We start from the raw sequence: 21311 nt of genomic DNA on the forward strand, positions 1-21311 counted from the left end.
GTGCTGGAATGGACCATAAAAATTATCTAGTCCCAACCTACCCTACCACTAGACCAAGTTGCTCAGAGCCCCATCCAGCCTGGCTTTGAGCACTGACATTGTGGGTTGTGGCATCCACAGTCTTCATGGGTAACCTGCTCCAGTGCCTTACCATCCTCACCGTGAAAAATTTCTTCCTAATATGTAACGTAAATTTCACCTTTTTCAGTTTGTACCCATTGCTCCTTGTCCTATCACTCCAGTTCCTGATGAATGATGAATATTTGTCATTTAGCCAAGCAAGAGGATACCTCAGCAAGCTCTGCTACTGTTGTACACATAACCAAGTTCTTGATGTCTGTGTGAGTCCTAAGGTGTGATTTCCTGGCATCAGACTTTCTCTGGCACTGTCAGAGACAAGAGGGTTAACACGGGTGTCCCTAGTCCATCCATCCATGGCTACTCTCAATACGGTGCCTTGGGGCACTGGTGCTACCAACCTCGTTTGTGTTCCTTGGGCACTTGATGGCCTTGTCTTGATTCAGGGATATTTATGTCCTGCACAGAGGACTTCATGTCTAGGATAATTTCTGAAATGATGTTTCAGGGGTAGGGTGGGTTTGTTTGGTTTGGCTAAGAACTAAAGGTTATAGATTAATTTTTTCAAGTGAGCATTTGTTGTATATAAAATAGCTTTTTCTTGTTTGTTTATTTGTTTTTTGGTTTTTTGTATTCCACCTTGTAATAGTTGCATTTGAAGACTGCATGTCTCCTCTACTGATGAATGTACATTAGTCTGGAAATACACAGTATCCCATTGGCTTAATCCCATGGTCCTTACGTTTGAACAGGGATCAAGAGACAGTAGATCAGAAGTGCAAATTTTTGTGCAGCAATAGCAGCACTTAAATCACACCAAAACTTTGCTTTAGAAAATGACATAATGGGAAATGGTGAGTCTCTCATGTCTATAGCTATTTCCTTCTCAGCCATAGCTCATGTTGTGTGATCACACTGTCAGAGCAAGTGGGATAACGTAGGTCGGGAATCTAGGTTTGCCTACCAGGAAGGAATTAAAAGTAGGAGGATATGATTAATGCCAATCCACATAGTGCTATAGAAACCAGATGTAGATGTGTTTCATTAGAAGTATATCACATCTACATTTATATGTTCTGTTATGTCTACATGGTTACCATTATCAAACAATCCTGTCTCCTAACTGTGATTTATAGTCATAAGTAGTGAGGAAAAGGGAGTTCTTGGCCATCACTGTCCATAGGCATAGATTGTCATCAGGAGAATAATCTTAATGAACTAATCTGACTTAGTCTTCTAATGAGGCAATGGGTTTGTTTGAGAGAGATCAGACAAAATATATTTTGGGGGGAGATTAGCATAGGCTATGGTTAAATAAATTGGTTGCTGCAGAGTAAATTAGTGGATGAATTGATGGCATGTAAGCCACTCTTCAGCAACTATTGAGTACTCACTTTCACCCTGAGGGAATGGCTCCATGTGCATTTTTCCTCTCCTTTCCTGTCACCCTTAAATATCTGAATACTCACCCCCAGCATACACACATGCTTGAACTGGCAGAGTCTGCAGTTCTTCACTGACCCCTTCAGTGACTTGTGCTGACGGCAGCTGCAGAGCACCATGGCCATTTCCTACGTGCATGCGTGAACTGGCCATGCAGGGCGAAGGGATCGGGGCTGCTCTCGTGGAAATGAGCAGCCAGTGCTAGCAGACAGCCTAAACAGCCTCATCAGGAGCTCTGCTGCCAGGAGAACAGGAGCAGATCTGGTCCCCCAGTGATGCTGAGGTGGCTGAGCCCGTTGGCGCTGAGGGCTCTTATCTTGCATTGTCTCTAAGGTAAGGATTTACATGCACCCTTTTATTGCAGATCAGCTATTGTCTAGAGCTTATCAAAAAGAAAAGCAAGAAGCAGACCCTTTGCAATGCATAGTTGTCTTCAGGTAAGAAAATGAGAGAAAATAAAGATCTTTGTCATGTAACAGTGAAAAGCTAGAATTGGAAGGTAGATGTATTCGTGCTAGACAGAAGGCACATTTAATAGCAAGCTTTCTTTAAACAGTTATCTGAGTGACGAAGGAGAGGGGTGGATTGTTTTGAAATCCTCTGGATGCTTTTTTGGAAGCTATATTTTAGTTCAGCTACAGTTTAGTTCAGCCCAGTACAAGAATAACTGAATGGATTTCCATAACAGGCAGGTCAGACGAAGTGATCCAGCAGTTCCTTCTACCTCTAAACTCCATGGAGCTATCAACAACCAGACTGATATGTCAGGTGTGTTCCACACCTATTTTCACATGTAGCAAATTCTGCTGGAAGTGAGAGAATTACAGAAAAACATATGGGGGTAAGTGAAAGCAGAATCATGCTCTAAATTATGATTTTATGGTATCTGAGAAGCCACTTGAAGATTTTAATATAAATATCATGGGCAGTTTAAGGCATAGAAAGACTGGGTGCAGACAGACCTAACACTCTGTGGTTTTCACCATATATAGAGCCATTTTAGTGGCTTTCAATGTTCTGGAAATTTAAATCTAAGGTTATTTATATGCAAAGACTTACAGGGTCCAGAGAAAACCATTGGTATTTAAAATTAAATCACTCTTGCAGAATTGAAACTTTCCAACAATTTCTTTTTAATATAACAGAGAAAGCCATAACTTGAAACAAGTTAGAAGTTAATAGGAGGCAGGTTCAGACTAGAAACAAGTCATGCACATTTGGATGTGTCCAGAACTCTTGGGTAGAATGGACTGTGACTGTCAGCAAAAACGCTTGTCAGGACGGTTTGAAGTAATAGGTTTTAGTGTGCAACCAGCATGGAGCAGAAGGAAAAGCAGGTCAGTTAGAGGTTTCTTTTGTGAAGTCTAATTTAAGAGAAATGACTTAATCACATGCTTATAGTCTAATGTGACAGTAGTGAGAGTCCAGTTTAGAACATCTCAATATTAAAGTAGAAGCATTATAGTCTGTAGGATCCATACATAACACCACATGAAACAAAGAGCATATACAATTAAAGGTAGATCTATACACAATGACTCTGCTAGTGAATTAGGCTGACCAGAGCCAGGCAGCTCAAGGTTGGCATATGTTCATTCACACAATTTTGCTGCTGCCAAGCTCCTGGCAGGGCTGACGTTTACCAGTCTGGAGAGTCTGACTATCCCTGAAGGGGACCAGGTCCCCCCGGAAGAATGCCTGGGACCTCATCTCCAGTGGGCTGCTCACAGGATGGGGAAATACTCCTCTACATTCCCAGACACCTTCAGATGGAGAAACTGGAATGAGTAATGGGTTTTACACATGCCAGTATAGTGGTTTTTAGAAGCCTCCATGACTGGTTGGGGGTAGTTCCTTTTATTAATCTCCCTTCTTCCTGGGCAGAGTACTGAAGTGGTGCAGCCAGTCACAGCCTGCTTGCAGCATTGCCCTGGCCTCTGAAAGCCTGGTTGGTGCAGTTGTCCTCCCAATAGTGATGCCAATAGAGGCAGTGAAATTCCCAGCCACCACATGGGAAAAAAGGCGTAGGGATCTCTAAGGTGCTTATTTTTTATAATGACAAGAACAACAAGAATAACAACAGCAATAATACAATTTTAAAGCAATTGACATTAAATACAAATTTTCATTGACTTTAAATTTCTATTGGAATGAAATTTTCATTAACTGACATAAAAAAAGAGCAAGTGAGGCTTTCCTAGAGTGTATGAGATTTAGGCAGGGGCATAGGACACCCCTTTCATTCATTTTTAGGATGCTCTTTTATGTATTGCTCGTGCTTACCAAACAGTTCAACCAAAGTTGCCATTTTACCTAAATAATTATGTGGTCTCTTGCTTACTTCCCATGAACACATATTGCAGATCAATGTTAGGAAGGTGAATACGACTGAATTGATAGGCCCTCCCAGCCATCACCAGCTTCATGAAAGGTGGGTCACCATCCTTCAGGCATCTGAGTACAACTACCCCAGGAGACCTCAAGGAATGCAGTTGCACTCACACAAGTTAGAGGCCCATTTTCTGCCAACATTTCTCTCATATTGTACGAGAATTCACCAGAAATCAGAGGACACGTGTATCTCTTATTCCTGTCTCTGAAAATCCCACATCAGCTCTCAGTTAATGACACAATTTTCATCAAAAGTAGCTAAAAATCAGGAGTGAAACTAATACTTTTGTGTTGCTGTGTACCTCCCAGCTGGCTGCTGAGCAGCGTGGCTGTGTGGAGGTTTGGCTGTGACATACACAGTTTACCAAGGAAGGGTGCATCTCAAGATAGGACCCAGCACCTTTTTGTGACAACACTAACAATCAATTCCTGCCCCAGGAGTCTGGATTTTTTTCCAGTCCAAATTCTTTCTTGCTTGTCATATACACCTAGGCTTTAGGAAGGGTGCAGGTTCCATTTTGTGGAGCTCTATGTCCTTCATGGATTTTCTTGGCATGTGTCTGGGTTGAATATTGGGTTGCAGCACACAACAGCTGAGCTGTTTGGGTTATTAGATGGTAAGGCAGTCAGTAGCTGAAGATTTTTGCTCGAAGTAATCCAAAGCATCCAGAATGTGTGAAAATGTCTGGCAGTGTTGTATTGTGGAGCAGGAAATGAACCTGAAGAGAGTAGGGCTGTTTACAAATAACAAGTATCAGAGAGTACTAATGATCTCCAGCAGCTTGCACACAAAGGTGAGATCTCGTCACAAGCAAATGCTTTTCTTGCTTTCCACTACGATTTGATTTGCACAGGCAACTGTGCCACAGCCCTCTGACAAACATTTGAATGTGTGTGCTGACAACAAAGCACACCTGTGAGCAGTGACAGTCTGCAGAGCCTGCTGATTCCACTGGCTCTTCAGAGCTTTCACCGAAAATGTTTTCTGTTCTCCTTATAAGGGCAGATTTCAAAGACACAGCTTTATGCCTGTTGTCAGACTGAAGCCTTGACAATGAGGTTTTTCCCTGACCAATGCTACAGGAGTAGGTGACACATCAGAGCTACCAGTGAATTGACAGAGATCTGTCTGGGAGTATTAATATGCCCTGATGTAGAGTTCAGCTTTTCCTGCTGCTGCTCACTGTGCTCTGAAGTGGCTCTGTGGCCTTTGTGGGGGAAAGTAATTTTGCTGCTGGGAAGTGGAAATTGTCCAGGTAGATACCAGCATGGAAGCAATGCCATGAGAAGACATGTGAACTTCCATGTACATGTGTCAAGGAGAGCTGTGAGCCTTGCTACCCTCTGTCCCCACTGTGGGCTACAGGCAGTCCCTGGACCTCTGGCCCCCAGGCAGGGAACAGCACTCCTGGCAGCAGGGCAGTGGGGTAAAGGCTCAATGGTTTTTCCAAGATCTTTCCAGAAAGTCAGCATCTTCCTGAAGTAATTAAGAACTGCTGTGTTATGATGTGGACTGACTCTTAAAGGAGTTGAGAGGCTAAAGAGACATCCTCCCATTGCATCTTCCTGTGTTTCAGTGAGTGGATTTTCCTTACTGCAGCTGGAGGACACACAGTGATCTGGTTATTAGAGTAACTCTGGTGCTCCTGTCACGTGTCTGTTTCTAACGTTAAACATTGCTTACACTACTGGTTTTATTACATAATGGACTGTGCAGGCAAACACTCAATTTAGCATAATAAATAAATATAATCATTTAGGTTGGAAAATATCTCTAAGCCCATTAACCTAGCACTGCCAAGTCCAGGATTAAACCATTATTTAAACAGTGATTTTGCAAACACTCATATTCTGTGACCAGCGGTAAAACATGCCATCCTCTTAACAGCTTTCTGAAACTCTGTCCTTCTGGACCTGACACTTAAAAAGTCCCTTGTCTGAAAGTACCTTCTAGAGAGTCCCCTGTCCTCCCATGACATTCAATGTCACCTGCAGAGGTTTTAGCTTTCTGAGGTCAAGAAAGTTTTGTTTTGTTTTGTTTTAATATGCTCATTATATTTTTTTTGTGTTTTAATATGCTCATCTGACAGCAGGTCAGGCTGTCCCTACTGTCCCAAACCAGGGAGGATGAGCTTGTCTCCAGTCTGGTTATGAGAACACAAACTGTAACACGACCCTTCAGAACCAGTGGATAGACTCTAATTAATTTCATTTACTAGAATAAACACAGACATGATAACATACTAGGCATATGATTGCTGGGAATTATGTTACAGCAGCTTAAGATCTTGCAGCCTATCACTTGACCCAATCAAACAGACTCACTCAGGCCATGCTAATCTATATTTTCGTGCAAATGCCTTAGCAATTTTGGGGTTATCTTTTTGTAATGGGTTTGCACTTGTCACATTCTGTGACTCAGATGATCATGCACCATAAATTCCAGCATGTACAATCCTACATGCATGAAGCAAACAGATTACAGCAGACACAAGCCCCTTTAACATAGATGCATTAAGGGTCTCAGTCTCTCTGCTAATCCTGGAAATCACCAAGACTTAACAGGCTCATTTCTCACTTTCCACTCTCTGTGGAATCCACAGTACTGATGTATTTTTCCTGCATATTGAGAAGAATTTTAGGTATATCCATGACTTCAAGACCAAAATCAAGGGTATAGGTGTATGAAGAGGGAGAAGTAAAATCTCTTCACAAAAATCTCTGGATTTTGTAGCATTGCTCAGTACTTCAGGTTGCTACGTCCTGCTGATTGCCTTTCATTTAAACACCTCGGTAGCAAGGTGCCACTAAAAGGATCTATGCTACTTCCTATCAAGCTATCATTGAATGTGCAGTTACATTAGAACATGAGAGCACAGCAGGATCTCCTGATGGCCTCACCTAGGGATATTCTCAAAGGATTTCCCTTCCCACATTTTCTGAAGATTAGTATTAACTGATATCGATTATTATTAATGATGAACTCAGTGAACACATCTTTTGAAAGAAAAACACAAGATATTCAGCTACAGTGATGACACACAAGTCACAGATATCACACCATTGGTCTGCAGATGGCTGGGTAAGCCTGTAACTCTGGGGAGCAGCGTCTTGATTTGATTTCTGCAACAGCAGCAGCATAAATCTCCAACTGCTAAGACCCCAAGTCCATTCACTCTAGCAGACCCATTTCATTGCCTGGCTTTTGGCCAAATCTGTCATGGGGAAGAATCATGTTGTAATGCAATAGCATCCTGACTCTGCAGGATGCTGTTTGATCTTGCTTGTATAGATGGGGCTATGTGCTCGCTATGACGGCATAATGGCAGTGTGCTACAGCCCTTTGAAGATCAGGGGTTTTCTTCATTTCTGTAAGTTGTACTCTTTGTGGGAAGGAGACCCATCCTGAGTGGAGACACAGAAATCCCGGGAAAAGCAGAACTAAATTAGGGAACACCTTCTCATAAATCTCTGTTCCCAAAAGAACAAGAGAAAAATTTTCCAGTGCCCTTTGCATTCTGGTCCAAGGGCAGTGACAGCTAACAGACACTTCTTTCCCCACTTCCCTTCCAGATACGTCTGCTGGGTCCTTTGAACCTACAGCCTGCCTCCTCCTAGTGCTCTGGAACAGCATCTGGTGGCTTTTCCCTAGATTCACCCTCTGGTGTCCCCAGCTGATAGTTGTACCAAGGCTTGCTTTCTCTCTCCTGGTGCCCAGGACGGCAGGAATTTGTATCCATCCTTTAGTTACAATTCCTCATAACAAAGGAAAATATGGGCATGTTAATTGTTTATTTTACTCAAGAAATGTGGGTGAACGTATTGAGTTGATTTGTGAAGGCAGGCAAACACCAGTCATTGAAGAGACCTGTAACATTTTTACTGCTTCCTCAAAACTACAAAGTCATTTGTGAGGGACTCAAGCTCAAGTCCAGGCCTCAGGGATACTTCCATAGCATCTGTGCACCAACACTCACAGTCCATAAAACCAGGGTAACACCTCACCCCTTCCTGAAGTTTGATTGTTATTTTTAGAATGGAGCAATGGAAAACCAAAACCTCAAATGCTTCTCAAAGCTACTTTTATCTTGGATCCTGCCTTTGAGTTTGCTTAGCTACTCTAGCCTTTCACTTCCAGAGGAAGTAAAGGTCCATGTGTTTCAATGAACTGTCACTGTTTGCCTTGTAAGAGGTGAATTTATGCCCCTTTACTCCATTTCAGACAAACAGTGCAACCCTAAGGCAAGCTTGAAGATTCAGGAGGCAGAATCACATGTTCCCTATTGGAGTTACCAAAGATGTCAGAAACCCCCAGCTGCATGTTCAAAGGGAGTTTAAAGGTTGAGTTTAAACATGGGAACTGAGGAGGCTCAGAGTGATGGTAACTCATGTGTGGGTGTCTGTGGCCTCGGAGGTTTCAGCCCTTTGCCCTTCTCAGCTTTTTGTCCATTGCCAACCCAACAAAGAGTTTCAAATGGTTTTCTATGTGCTGGTGCCTTCTCAGCTCTCTACACCTCCAGTGCCAGTTCTGCCCTCAAAAGCGGAGTGGTCTTTCAGCTGAGATCTGTTGGGAGTATTTGAGTTTGGAATGTGGGGTGTAAAAGCAGCTTGGTAGTGCCCACTGTGATAATATCCCTCTTGGGCAAAAGACTTATCTCCATGGTCTCCATTTATAGCTAAACAGATGGGAAACCTGAATGTTAGACTTTCTTTGCACAAATCTTTCAGTCTCATGTTGTTCAAAAAATGGTGTGCTGTCCAAAGCAATGAAAAACAAAGATGCTATTAGATTTACCTGTGAAGATGACCTTGAAGAGAAAATGTCACAAAAAAAATGAAAAATATAATTCTATAAATACAATTTTATATCAAAGCAAATGATGCTGTGACCATCAAGACTTGCTTGAAGTTTTGCTTCTGTGATGTCTACTAAGGGTTGTGGCTCTGCTGATCTCAGTTAGGAAATTTATTTTAGTCATCTTTTGGATACTGTTTCAGCTAGTTCTTTAAATACCTTAATATTTTGGAAATTTCTCTATCACTCATTAATTTCATAGAAACTAGCATGGGAGTTAAAAAACATTGACAAATTAGAAAAAAATAAGTTAAAAAGACAAGGTAAAAACACTTTTCTAAAAAGACTCTTAAAAATTGATTAGAAGTGCCCATTGCAATTAATCCCTCTTTCATATCTCAATATCTTAGCTGTTTTTGCCTGTGTAATGGAATATCTACATTTTTAAATGCCAATGAAGTTTAACAACTCTTAGTCACAGGGAGTTGCAGGCAATTAATAATGATTCTGGCATAGTGAAAGCTTCCTCTTACAAGTATTTTCACTTTTTTCCATCATTAATCTTGGATGATGTGTCCACGTCTCTTTCTTTATCTTCTCTCTTCCAGGAGCTGGTCTTCCCCAAAGCAGCTCAGCAGCTGTGTGTGCTGTTTGAGCTGGCTGCAGCAGGGAGGGCAGGGCTGCACAGTGCTCTGAATCTTTATCATGTGTCTGCTATAGGGAACCCCATCTCATCTGCTGTCATTTGTTTCATCATCTTCTGCGTGGCTGATCAAACTCCTCAGCATCTGGGCACTGTTTCGGTAAATGAAGTCAGGAACCAAATTCCCCAAGGTGTGGAGGTGCGTAGAGCTAGTTTGTGGTGACGTGTTACACTTGCTCATCTTTAGTTCTTTCTCAGAAACAGAGAGGAATAGTTCATTAAAGCAAAATCTAAAAGGGTTTCTTGAAATATTTTTTTCTTACTTTCTGTCTTCCTCTGTTCCTACAGAAATCAGGAGACCCACTGAATATTCCCCATTCCCCTCTCACTCTCTTGATGGGGGATAATCACCCAAGCAGCACCTTGTGTGGTGCAGGGTTAGGCTTGTCTTATAGGACACACCACAAAAAGGGCTCACAGGCATCTCTACAGGATATAAATAGCCCTGAGACCATGCTTAAGTGTCAGTTCTCTTTCTGAACATGTTTCTTGACTATATGAGCACCTGTGGGGCTGCCTCTGACTTGGCCCATGCAGATCTGTAGGTAGGTCGTAGAGGACCTAGAGGTTTGGGGGAGCATTTCCCCACAGTGTGGATGGGCTCCAGCACTTTATGCCAGACCAAAACCTTCTATGTCTGTATGCTGAGTCTTCATATGACCTCTGCTCAGCAGGCCAAGCTGCTGGAACAGTTTTCTAGGAAAACCTGTTGCTGTCTAGCACAGGAGAAGATGGAATGTGAAAACCTCAGCTCAGACCGAGGTCCTGAGAGTGCTTTTCACATTCTAGGTTGAATCTATTTGGTAATTCAGATACCAGGTATGGGATGATCCTTTCCTCCTGGTCCTAGGTATCCTTGGGTGCCCTTGGGTTGGGTGGACCCAGCCAAGCGCACTCTTAACTACCTGCTCTGCTCCCTTTCACCTCCACCCAAGACAGAGGCTGGAGGAGAGCAAGCAAAGCCTTTCCCTCGTGGTGGGGTGTCCCATCGACACCTGGCACAGACAGGGAGGGTTAGTCAGAAACCACTGGAAACGGGGCAATCTGGGAGGAATCTGCTCCCTCACACATCTGCTATTGCCTAACGTGAGCTCTGCACGACACAGTAATTGGTTCCAACTGACTCACAGCAGAGCTGGCGAGGGAAAGTTCACGTCATGAGGGGAGTGCGGCTCCTGCGTCGGCGACACGGCATCGCAGAGGTCCTCAGCTGGCAAAGGAGCTGGGCAGAGAACAAGAGGATTCTCCACTGAGTGTCACAGGGAGAGCTTTGAGTAAGGAAACACAGCCAGATCCTTACTGTTCTGATTAAGGAAACACAGCAGATCCCTTTCTCTGCATTGTGTGTGGAGGGGGTCACTCCTCTGTCCAGAGAGGGCACTCTCATTGCAGATATTTTAAGAGATCTGCAGAGGCGAGTGATAGCATGGCTGAGTGTAAACTATTACTAATATTGGCTAAGAGCATTTCTTACCTTTGATCTAAGCTGTGAATATTATATGAGCTCAAATCAACTGTATTTGAAAATATTTGAAATCTGTTAAAAACGGACTCACGTTTCTCTCTGTCTTTGACTGGTCAATAACATTAGCTGTGCTTAATATTGTATTCATTAAAAAGGGGATAAGTGACAAAAAAAAGGCAACATGAATTCTGTCTTTATTTACACAGGCGAACACTAGGATTTTCTCATTCTTGGTCTGCATTTGTTGTAGCTCTACTTAAGCTGACAGACAGAGTGAAACCAGGTTTCAGATGCACAGTGGCTCCCTTACAGCTATAATGTAACACTTTTGAGTGAGATGAGTTTTGAGACACAGGATTGTTTTGTGCTAGAGTTGTGATTTCTGGCACTACCCTTTCCAGAGATTTATAATATTAGTGGGATAGTGCTTTCTTTCCTTTTCTTTTTTTTTTTTCTTTTCTTTTTTTTCTTTTTTTTTACTGGGTTATATATGAATGAGGCAGTGCCCTTTTCTTTTATTTTCTTTTCTTTTCTGTTCTTTTTGCTACAGCTCACTGGCTGCTTCCCTTTTTTCCCAGCCTTGTAGTATTTCCAGCCTCCTCTCCCTTCCCCCAGTCTGCCACAGTGTCAGTGAGAAACAAAACTGCTGAAACCTGAGCTTTCTGGCTAGAGAAGATGAAGAATGAGAGGAGGTGGTAATTAAACCCTCCCCCATATTATTCATGCAAAGGAATTGTCTTTGAACACCACTTCATCCTGGGAGCCTCTCTGAGTTCAAAGAGAAAGTTGAGTTGTTGTCATTCTGGGGCCATAATCTAATCACAGTGTCCCCCTTTGATTTAAAAATCTTCTTAGGAGGTGGCAAATATCTCTCCCTGTCTACCCTTTTATATTTTATTTTCAATTTTTAGTCTTAAGAATGTGGTTCTTGTTTTTTTGGCATTTTTCTTGTACTGCAAAGTTTTATCACCCCAGTTAGACTGGTTCCTGTCACTGCCTATGATGGTTTAAGAGATCTAAGCCTTTAGCAGTATCAAGAACAGAAAAATATTCCTCTCTGTAATTGCAGTCAATTTTCTGTACACACGATAAGACCAAAAGGCTCTCCAGGAGCCTCCATCTTCCAAGGTATTTCCAGATTCACACTTTCAGAAGCAGCTCTGGTACAAGTGGTGTTTCTTGGGACAGGCATCTACCAACTACTGGGATACATCTACCATTTTTAATCACTTGGCAGCTAAAGAGCACTGAATGTGTTTCTTCATCCTCTTCTTGCTCTGTTTGCTCTGAAGAAACCCAGAAAAACGTCTCAAAACATCATTCCATTTCCACACAGACCATAAATGCTGCCACTGACTCACAGGTATATGCCCGTACATAGAAAGTAGGAGATTTCAGGTGATCTTAGCAATCCTTTCCTTTTCAAGGTTATTCATTTTATGATTCTCCGATACAAACATTTAACATGTTTTGTGTTCTTTCTTGCAAGGGTTGCTCTGCATCAGTGACTTGAAGCAGATAACTAAATCATCCATTATGTTTTCCAAGATTTTTTTTTTGAAAGCTCCAGTGTTACTCAAAAGGTTGGTGAGATAAGGCCTATTCCCACTTCCACTAGCTGCCCTCCAGGTAATGTCCACCCCTGCTGTCAGAATTTATTAGGTCTGTTCAGGGCACAGATACTTGTTCAAGGTCCTCCAGAGTTCAGAGTCTGCAGATAAATAAAGGCAAAATTAAGTTATGGTCACTGCAGGCTGAGGTGTTTCTGAGCACATGCAAGTGATTGCTTGGTGAATTTTGTCTCCTTGGCAGTGTAGTGATGCTGAGGAATTGCCTGTCCAATTGTAAGCATGACCACCTGGGATGTGTGTCTCATCTGAGGCAAGATTTCAGGACATCTGAAGACTGTCCTTTAATACTATTATAAAAAATGTAAAAAAAAAATTGATCAATTTGTTGAAAAAAACTTTAGGAAAAAGTCAATAATAAGAAAAATAATAACATAAAGTAGATTTTTTGGTCAGTTTAAAGCTTTAAACACACGGCTTCATTTCAAAAACACCAAATGCTAGCAGCTCCCCTTGAGCCCATATGGCTCTGCTCAGTAGACACACTTAAAAAATCCTTACCCTTTCTTTAGATATCTAAATATACACCTGTCACACTTATTTTTAACATCTTGTCTTAGATTTTTAGTTCTAACGATTTTTAGGTACAGATTTACAGCAGACTGATAGTTTCTTTTAATCTATATCTGGCCAAATCTCTTTCACAATGCTTATATAATTATAATTTTAAAAGCTGCTAAGTAGTTTTTATACTTCTCATACTTGAGTTCATCTCTGCTAACTTTGTGTATCTAAGTATTAGATATTGAGCTCAAGATGGTCACTTAGCTTCTCTCACTTTTCAACAGAGACATATAGGCATGGACAATGACTGTTCATCCCTTCCTGAGGTTGCTTGGATTACTGTTTCATGAGGCATCTGCAGTGATCATTAAAAGGAAGTACCTAATTCTTAGGCTGCCAAATGAGAAGAAACTTATCCTTCATACCCTCAGCACTGGCTTTCACAACAACCACATCTGCTTCAATAAGAACTGAACCCGTTTAGCTAAAATGCTGCATAATTATTAGATAAAATATCTGATATTCCCAAATTCCAGTGGGGCACAGCTGATAAATCTCTGCCTTGTTTCCTACTTCCCACATGAAAATGGCCAGGCTGAACACTGGTTTGAGTTAGAGCAATGAGAAAGGAAGAGAAGATCACCTGAAAGATGCCTCCCTCTGTAAATGTGTATTCAAATACGCAAGAAGATGACATGAAGGATTTTGCAGCAGTCTAGTTAGGGATTAATATTTGTATTTTTTGATAAACCCCTTCATATAACTTTTTTCTGGAAAACGGATAAAGTTTGTCTTTTTGTGTAAAATATACCATAACTTGCACAATGGGGTGAAGCTCTCATAAAGAGACAGTTTGAAAGAAAGTAGCTGTCTTTTGCTAAACAGATGTGGGTTCAATTTCAGACGTCAAAAATAAAAAATTAAAATGCTTGACAACAGAGAAATAAATAACTGAACAATAACATGGAAATTAATAATTTTCTGTAAATTAAGCCAGACTCTTAGAATCACAGCTTCTGTATTTAGTAACAGATACTGCAATTCTGTGGCAGCTGGTTGTCCTTCTCTTAGGTGATATTTATCTGCACAAAATATATATGAAAAGATACCAAAGTGTGGTTCTTGAATCTCGGTAATTTTATGTTGGTCAGTTTACAGACAAATTCAGTATGCCCTGACCTAATCTGAATGAACTTAGGCAATATAAAATCACATAAACATACATAGTAGAAAAAGCAGTATTCTGTTCAGAATAAAACCAGACCACAATCAAACCACCCCACTATAACCCATACCCCAGATCTCTGGTTTCCATTCATAAAAGCCAAATGAATGAATGTGCAAGGTTATTGAGGTGGCTTCCTGAGCCACACTTCCAGCATAATGTGACAAAGAATGAATTTGTGTTTAGAATTGGCAGATTCAGTGACTCCTAATCAAATTTGTGGGTCTGGTTCCTATAAATGACCAACACGATTGTGATCAGCAATTGCATCAACATTAGACAATTTTGTAGTGGTATAATGTGGCTTACATCTGTGGCTAAAAGGCAGGAAAAACTAAGTTGTTTTTAAATAGGCATTGCTTTTCTTTAAGATAGAAAGCAATGTAAAACCCTTATACCAAAAAAAATATCTCGAACCACTTGTCTTTGCAATTGTGTTTAGTTGTTTCAAGAAAAAGTACAAAATGGCTAAATCTTACCATTATTTTTGCTGACATATATTTGGTATATTTCCCTTATACTCCACTGTTTGTGATTAAGACCACCATAAAGAAAACAAAGCCATGATTATTATTACTGTAACTGGAGAACAAAATGTCTCCTGATTGAAATAAGGAATAAGTTTCACAATACACCATGGCAATTCATTGAGTAACTTGGGGCAAGCAGTTTTAAATTTGAGTGGAGGGTTATGGGACTCTTAATTGAGTTATTCATTAATATTTATCATCTACAAAATGAGTTTACTTTCTCTGAAGTCTTTAGACACTTGTAGATTTTTTTGGTAAAAATCATCTTTATGGTCATTTAATTAGTCAATGATGTATTGGGAAGCCAAAGTTATGTCACATCCCCATCTGCTTTCATTACTGGCATCTCTGATGATCTTTCCTTTCATGGTCTGAGGTCAGCCTTGGTGACTTGCATTTTGGATGCCCACCCTTCCTCTGAAATTCCCTGAACCCTACTGTCACCTTCCTTCTGATGCTGTTAATTTCCATTCGCATTTTTCTGCTCCCTGACCTTTAGTGATAGGTGTCCTTCACTGGACCTTGTCTGTGCTGGTAACAGAAGGCTGTAGGTATTTTAAGGTGTGTCCTGATTTACACAAACAGCTGTATTTTTTATCTTTTATGACAGAAAAAATCACCCCAAATTCCAGCATTTATTGGCAGTGCATGGAGGCTCACTTTGATGCTTTGGCCAGCCTGAGTGTCCATATTATCTAAGTGAAAAGAATTCCTTACTTATCTCCAAGGATTCATAGATTCCTAGGAAAGAGGAGTGTTCAAGTTTTAGCCATTTGACTTTAGCAGGTTTGGTTCTCATGCAGTCAAAGCCCAAGGCTATTGCTTTAAACGCTTAACTAGAAACAAGAGCCAGATAAACACAGAGCAGAAGGCCAATGACATCCTATTGTAAATCTATCAAGCAAACACAAACCCCTCCCTGACCATCAGTCTGATTCCAAAAATGTGCTTAATGGAAGATTCATGTGCCAAAGGACTCCTGTTACTGGACTGTGCAGAGCTGAGGTATTATTGAATCCTGTCTTTCTCTGCATTTCCAGCTCTGTGGCTGGAGCTCATGTCCTGCCCTGCACTGTCCCAGTAGCTGTAGAAACCAATGGAAATATAATTGAACATGTGAGATTCAGTTAATTCAGTTATTCAAAGCATGTGGCTGCACTGTCTTCCAAAACACCCTGCAGCCAAGCAACCCTTAGCTTGGCCATAGCTAAAAAATGTTCTAAAATACGCTTCTGAGGTCAGCAGCTCTGTGGTAGGACTGAGGAGTGCAATAGCTGCAAGCCTTGGTGAGCACATTTCGTGTGTGGCTCAGAAGCACTGCTGCAGAGGGTGCTGCTGGCTGCTGCTGCTTGGAGGAAGCCCATAGAGGCTTGTTCTTAAAAAGTCACAGATATGCACTGGAAAATCCTTGATATTTATTTTTGGATACAGGGATAAATCCTGGCTTTGTAAAAGTGAGGAGACTTTCCATTGATTAGATTAGAGCCCAGACTTCTTTTTCCAGTTTGATTTCTAGCTGAGCCCTGTCTCAAGCTGCTTCCTGAATGAGTGGCAAGGAGAATTTTGCTTTTTATGTTCACCAAGGGCAGGGTCTGAGGCTGGGAATCAGCCTTAGCTACCACCATTGCACAGAGTGATAAACAGGAATTTGATAATGGCACACTCTGAATACAGACAGTATAGATTTGAGTTCTGGGTAGCTGCAGTTTACTAATCTCTGCAGCTGCTGCTGAGAAATTTTCTGGTAATAGCTAACAAATTCTTCAGCAAGATCAGCTTCCTCACCAGAAGGAAACACATTTATTCAAATGGATTAAGTTTCTCATATTTTATTTTTCATTTCTTCTCTTATTACTGTGTGGAAAATAAGAATACTCAGCCCATCTTACCTTTTCTGTCTGTAGATTTTCATCCTTCTCCAAGGAAGATCAGGTTTACCTCCTTTGCAGATGGGGAAACTGAGTCATAGGGAGAGGTGTCTGAGGTCATTTAGAAGCAAATGGAAAAAACTGTTGTGTAAACTGGTCTCTGGAGTCCCTGCCCAGTTGCTTGCTCCGTTAAATGTCAGTCCCACAGGGTTTAAGCTAAAGCTAATGGTGATAAATAGGAAACTCCCCACTGATTTGGATGGTTTTTGAAACCAACATACGTGTCTATATATATATATATATATATATATAATATTATCTCTCTCTATATATATGTATATATATATCCTTCCAAAACTGTAAGTGATTCTAGTATCTTATCAGAATATCTTGATCTCTTCTCCAAAGTGTTAGATTGACACAGCAATTACAGTTTCTGTGGGCGGTCAACAGTAACATTATCACCAGTGCTGCAGGACGACTGAGGGGCTGATTCAACACACCCAGAGGAGAGTTTGTCTGGTGAGAGGTGCACAGTCCCATTGCTGTGCATCTGGATGTCAAGCAGACTGGCCAGACCTAGAAGTCTGCTGCACTGGAACACTGAAGAGTTTCCTCTGGCTGGATGATGCTGTGTGGGGCTCGTGAGATGGGTCCAGCTGTGGGGAGTACATGAACCACATCACACCACCAGAGACAAGAGGAGACAGCCCTGCCCCTCTCTGGCGCAGAGGCAACATTTTCCAGGAGGATGTGGAGACCCCAGAGTTACCTTCCAGGCCTGGTACTGGATCTTCTGTTCTTCCTCACACCTCCCAAAATTCTGCTCTCCCAGATGACAAGGGATGAGATGAGATGATATGAGATGAGATGACTCTGCTTGACTCTGGGAAATCCACAAAGCCTGTGACAAGGTCAGGGCTGGGCAGCATGCAGGCAGCTCTCCCTCCAAGGAGGGCTCCCCATGGCATCAGCATGGCACTCCATGCTACTCCCAGCTCCCACACCCCAACCAACATGCACTGTGCAAGTGTTCAGTGTGACCCAGGTGGATCTAACCAGCTGGATGGGACACAAAAGCTCTAAGGGAGGCCACAGTGCTAAAAATGAGGCAGTCCCACCTGGAGATTGAGCAGGTTTTTTTGTTTGGTTTTCTCTTCCTCTGAATGAAGCATTACCTAAAATGTGCCTCGTTGGGCTGCCAAGATGGCTGAGTTATCACCAAAAGTCTGGGTTTCTGTGGGTGCTGTTCTTTAGCTGGGTGTTCACTATGGGAGTGTTAATTGTCACCACTGAGCTTTCCAGCTCTGACATCCAGGATGGTTCCTGGGGTCCCAGTGAGGCTCCAGGAGTGAGGTAAGCAAGGTGTCTTTTCCAAGGTCTGAATGGGAACCAGAGCTGGCAATGATTTGGGCTTCTCCCTGGGTCTGCTCACCCCACTTTCTCTGGTCATTCTGGCTCAGTGCTGCTCTTAGTATTTTCTGTAAGAAAAGGGAGCAATGACAGCTCCAGTGAGCCTCACACCTTTGTTAAACTATTTTTAAAGTTTTTATTTCCTAAATGTAAGAACTCAAACCTTCCAAGTCACATAAGTGCTACTAATCAACATTTTCCTGCCCAGCCTGTTAAAACTTCCACTAACTCATCCTGAGTCCCCCGTTAAAGATATGATAACATTTTGTATCCAATTTCCCCTACAATTAGATTGCACAAACACTGTTAGTCTTGCTGAGAGTGAGACTATCAGTAACAAAACACTCCATCAAGTTCCAGCACTTTAACAAGAACCCCCTTTTTTATTTTATCAGTCTGATGTGAATCCCTCTGATCAGGTGTTAACAAGCCGGGCTATTTTCCCTTGATAATCCTCTAGCACTATAAATATATACTCACTACTTAGACATCAAATCACATGGACTGTAAGGGGTTTTATGTTTCCTGCCCCTACCTCATTTTTATAAATCTTTCTTTTTCAAAACTCTCATGTTAATTGTTCATAACAGCAGCATCAGTATCACATCCGGGAACAAAAAAAATAGTTGGCTTTAAGGAAAGTTTGTTTATGTTGCTACATTTTGTAAGGAATTTATTTGATTTATGTTATATTATCCATATATCTAATTTTTTTATGGATTTTATCAGTGATCCACAACTATCTGTCAAGTACATCTCATTTTTGCTTGATGGGTAAAGTATTTTTGGTGATCACAACCATACAACAGACAGGAGCTGAATTCTGTTTTGCCTTTGGAAAAGACACTTCACCTTTCTGCACTTACTGCTCACCTGGAATGGCTATGATCTTCTTGAATATACCAGCAATGCTTTTTGCCCTCCTGGGAGATTCCCAAATCAGAAATGGGAACTGGACAGAAGACATCCAGTAACTGAAGGGACCTGAGGAAAACAAACAAACAAAAAAAAAAACAACCCAAAAAACCCCAAAAAACCCCAAAACAACAACAACAACAAAACCAAACCAAAACCAAAACCAAAACCAACCCAAAAAAAACCCCACCAAAACCCAAAATGGTATAAGGAGACAATATATTTGTCTTCTAAAATTGTATAAGAACAAAATTATGCAGTTTCTTTGGTTTTAAGAATGTTATCTCCTGGGGAGAAAAGGCAAATAATGATATTGGCAGGAATTATGATCTGAACTGCCCAAATTTCCAGTCAAAATCTCTTAGGACTGTATGTAAATAAGTTTCTAATATTGTCTCTACCATTCTTTTTACGGTAACTTTGTAAAAAGCTGTAAATAACTTTAATGCTGTTTTTCCCCATAGAATTCAGTAAGTCAAGACCATAATACTTGAAATCCAGTGTGACTATTTAATTACTTAATTTAAATATTTAATATTCAAGCCAAATATTGAAATGAAATGAAATGAAATGAAATGTTGAATGTTTCACAGGAAAATGAAAAATACATTAATATTTACACCTTTCTGGCTTTGTATTGCATCAAACTCCTTAGAAACTTTTCCCAGGGCAGCACCACCACTTCCCAGGAGCTCAATATGTGAGGGATGGAGCAACTCTCCTACAAAGGGAGGCTGAGGGAGCTGGGATTGTTCAGCCTGGAGAAGCAAAGGCTGTGGGGAGATCTCCTTGCAGCCTTACAGGACCTAAAGGGGGCTTAGAAAAAGAAGGGAGAGTTTTTTGGGGTTTTTTTATGGGGGAAGACAGTGACAGGACAAGGGGCAATTATTTTAAACTTTGAGAGGGCAGGGTTAGATTAAATATTAGGAAGAAATTCTTTACTAAGAGGTGGTGAAGCACTGGAACAGGTTGCCCACAGAAGCTGGGATTGTCCCATATCTGGAAGTGTTCAAGACAAGTTTGAATGGGGCCCTGAGCAACCTGACCAAGCAGCTGGCATTCCTGCCCATGGCAGAGGGGATGGAACTAGCTGGTCTGTAAGGTTCATTTCAACCCAGGACATTCAATGATTCTGTGGTAAATAATAATAAATTCTTTTCATACCCTCAGAGTCTCACAATTAACACTTAATCAGTGCTAAAGATGTTTTCTTTACATATGGAAAAATTCACCTTTTGTGGATAGGTTAAAAATCATCCTAACATACATCTAAAAATCTGAGTCATTTAAAAAAAAATGGTTTAATTTATAGCAAAAACAGAACAGATAATGAATGATGGAACTATCTGTAGCAAAACAGCAATACAACTTATTTCTCTGATGACATGATTGACCTGACCTTTCTGTGAAAATTTTTCCCTCTGACTGCAGTACTAATTTTCTTACCATTAAGCCATCTTGAGCAAAGAGTGCTGGTGGTATTGAGCATCCTCTGTAAAGATTAATGTACAGATTCTGCCAGTGCTGTTTTCCTCCTCTGTCATTTTTAAAAGAATTTTTATTTTCTTCTGGTGTTTCAGTTTGAAATTTAACCCAGGAAACTTCCACTGCCAAGCAAAACAAAAATAAAGCAGAAACTGGATCAATAAGTAAAGAATCATGTAATACACTGATGCCAATCAACGTGTATTGCTTTTGCATGGCCGGGTTTGGTAGCCAGGTCTGTTTGGGGTGGCTTCTCTAAGAAGCTGCCAGAAGCTTCCCCACTGTCCAGCAGAGCTAATCCCAGCCAGCTCCAGGATGGATCTGCTGCTGGCCAAGGCTGAGCCCATCAGCTGTGGTGGCAATGCTTCTGTAGTAACATATTTTAGAAGGCAAATAAAATGTTGTTTTGCAGAAGTAAATGCAGCCAGAGAAGATCGGAGTGAGGATGTGTGAGAGGAACAGCCCTGCAGACACCCAGGTCAGTGAGGAAGGGGGGGCAGGAGGTGCTCCAGGTGCTGTAGCAGATTCTCCTGCAGCCCATGGTGCAGCCCATGGTGAGGCAGCTGTGCCCTCTGATCCACCTGCAGCTAGGAGGAGCCCACACCAGAAGAGGTGGATGCCTGAAAGAGGGTTGTGAACCTGTGGGAAATAGGGTCCTGCCAGGACCCTTGGAGAGAAGGGTCCACCCTGGAGCAGGTTTGGTGGCAGGACTTGTGACCTCGTGGAGGATCCATGCAGGAGCAGCCTGTTCCTGAAGCACTGCACCCTGTGGAAAGGGAGCCACACTGGAGCAGTTCATGAAGATCTGCAGCTCATAGGATGGACTCACATTGGAGAAGTTCATGAAGAACTGTCTCCTGTGGGAGGA

Source organism: Poecile atricapillus, chromosome 2 (genome assembly GCF_030490865.1).
Source record: "Poecile atricapillus isolate bPoeAtr1 chromosome 2, bPoeAtr1.hap1, whole genome shotgun sequence".
Classification (NCBI taxonomy): Eukaryota; Metazoa; Chordata; class Aves; order Passeriformes; family Paridae; genus Poecile; species Poecile atricapillus.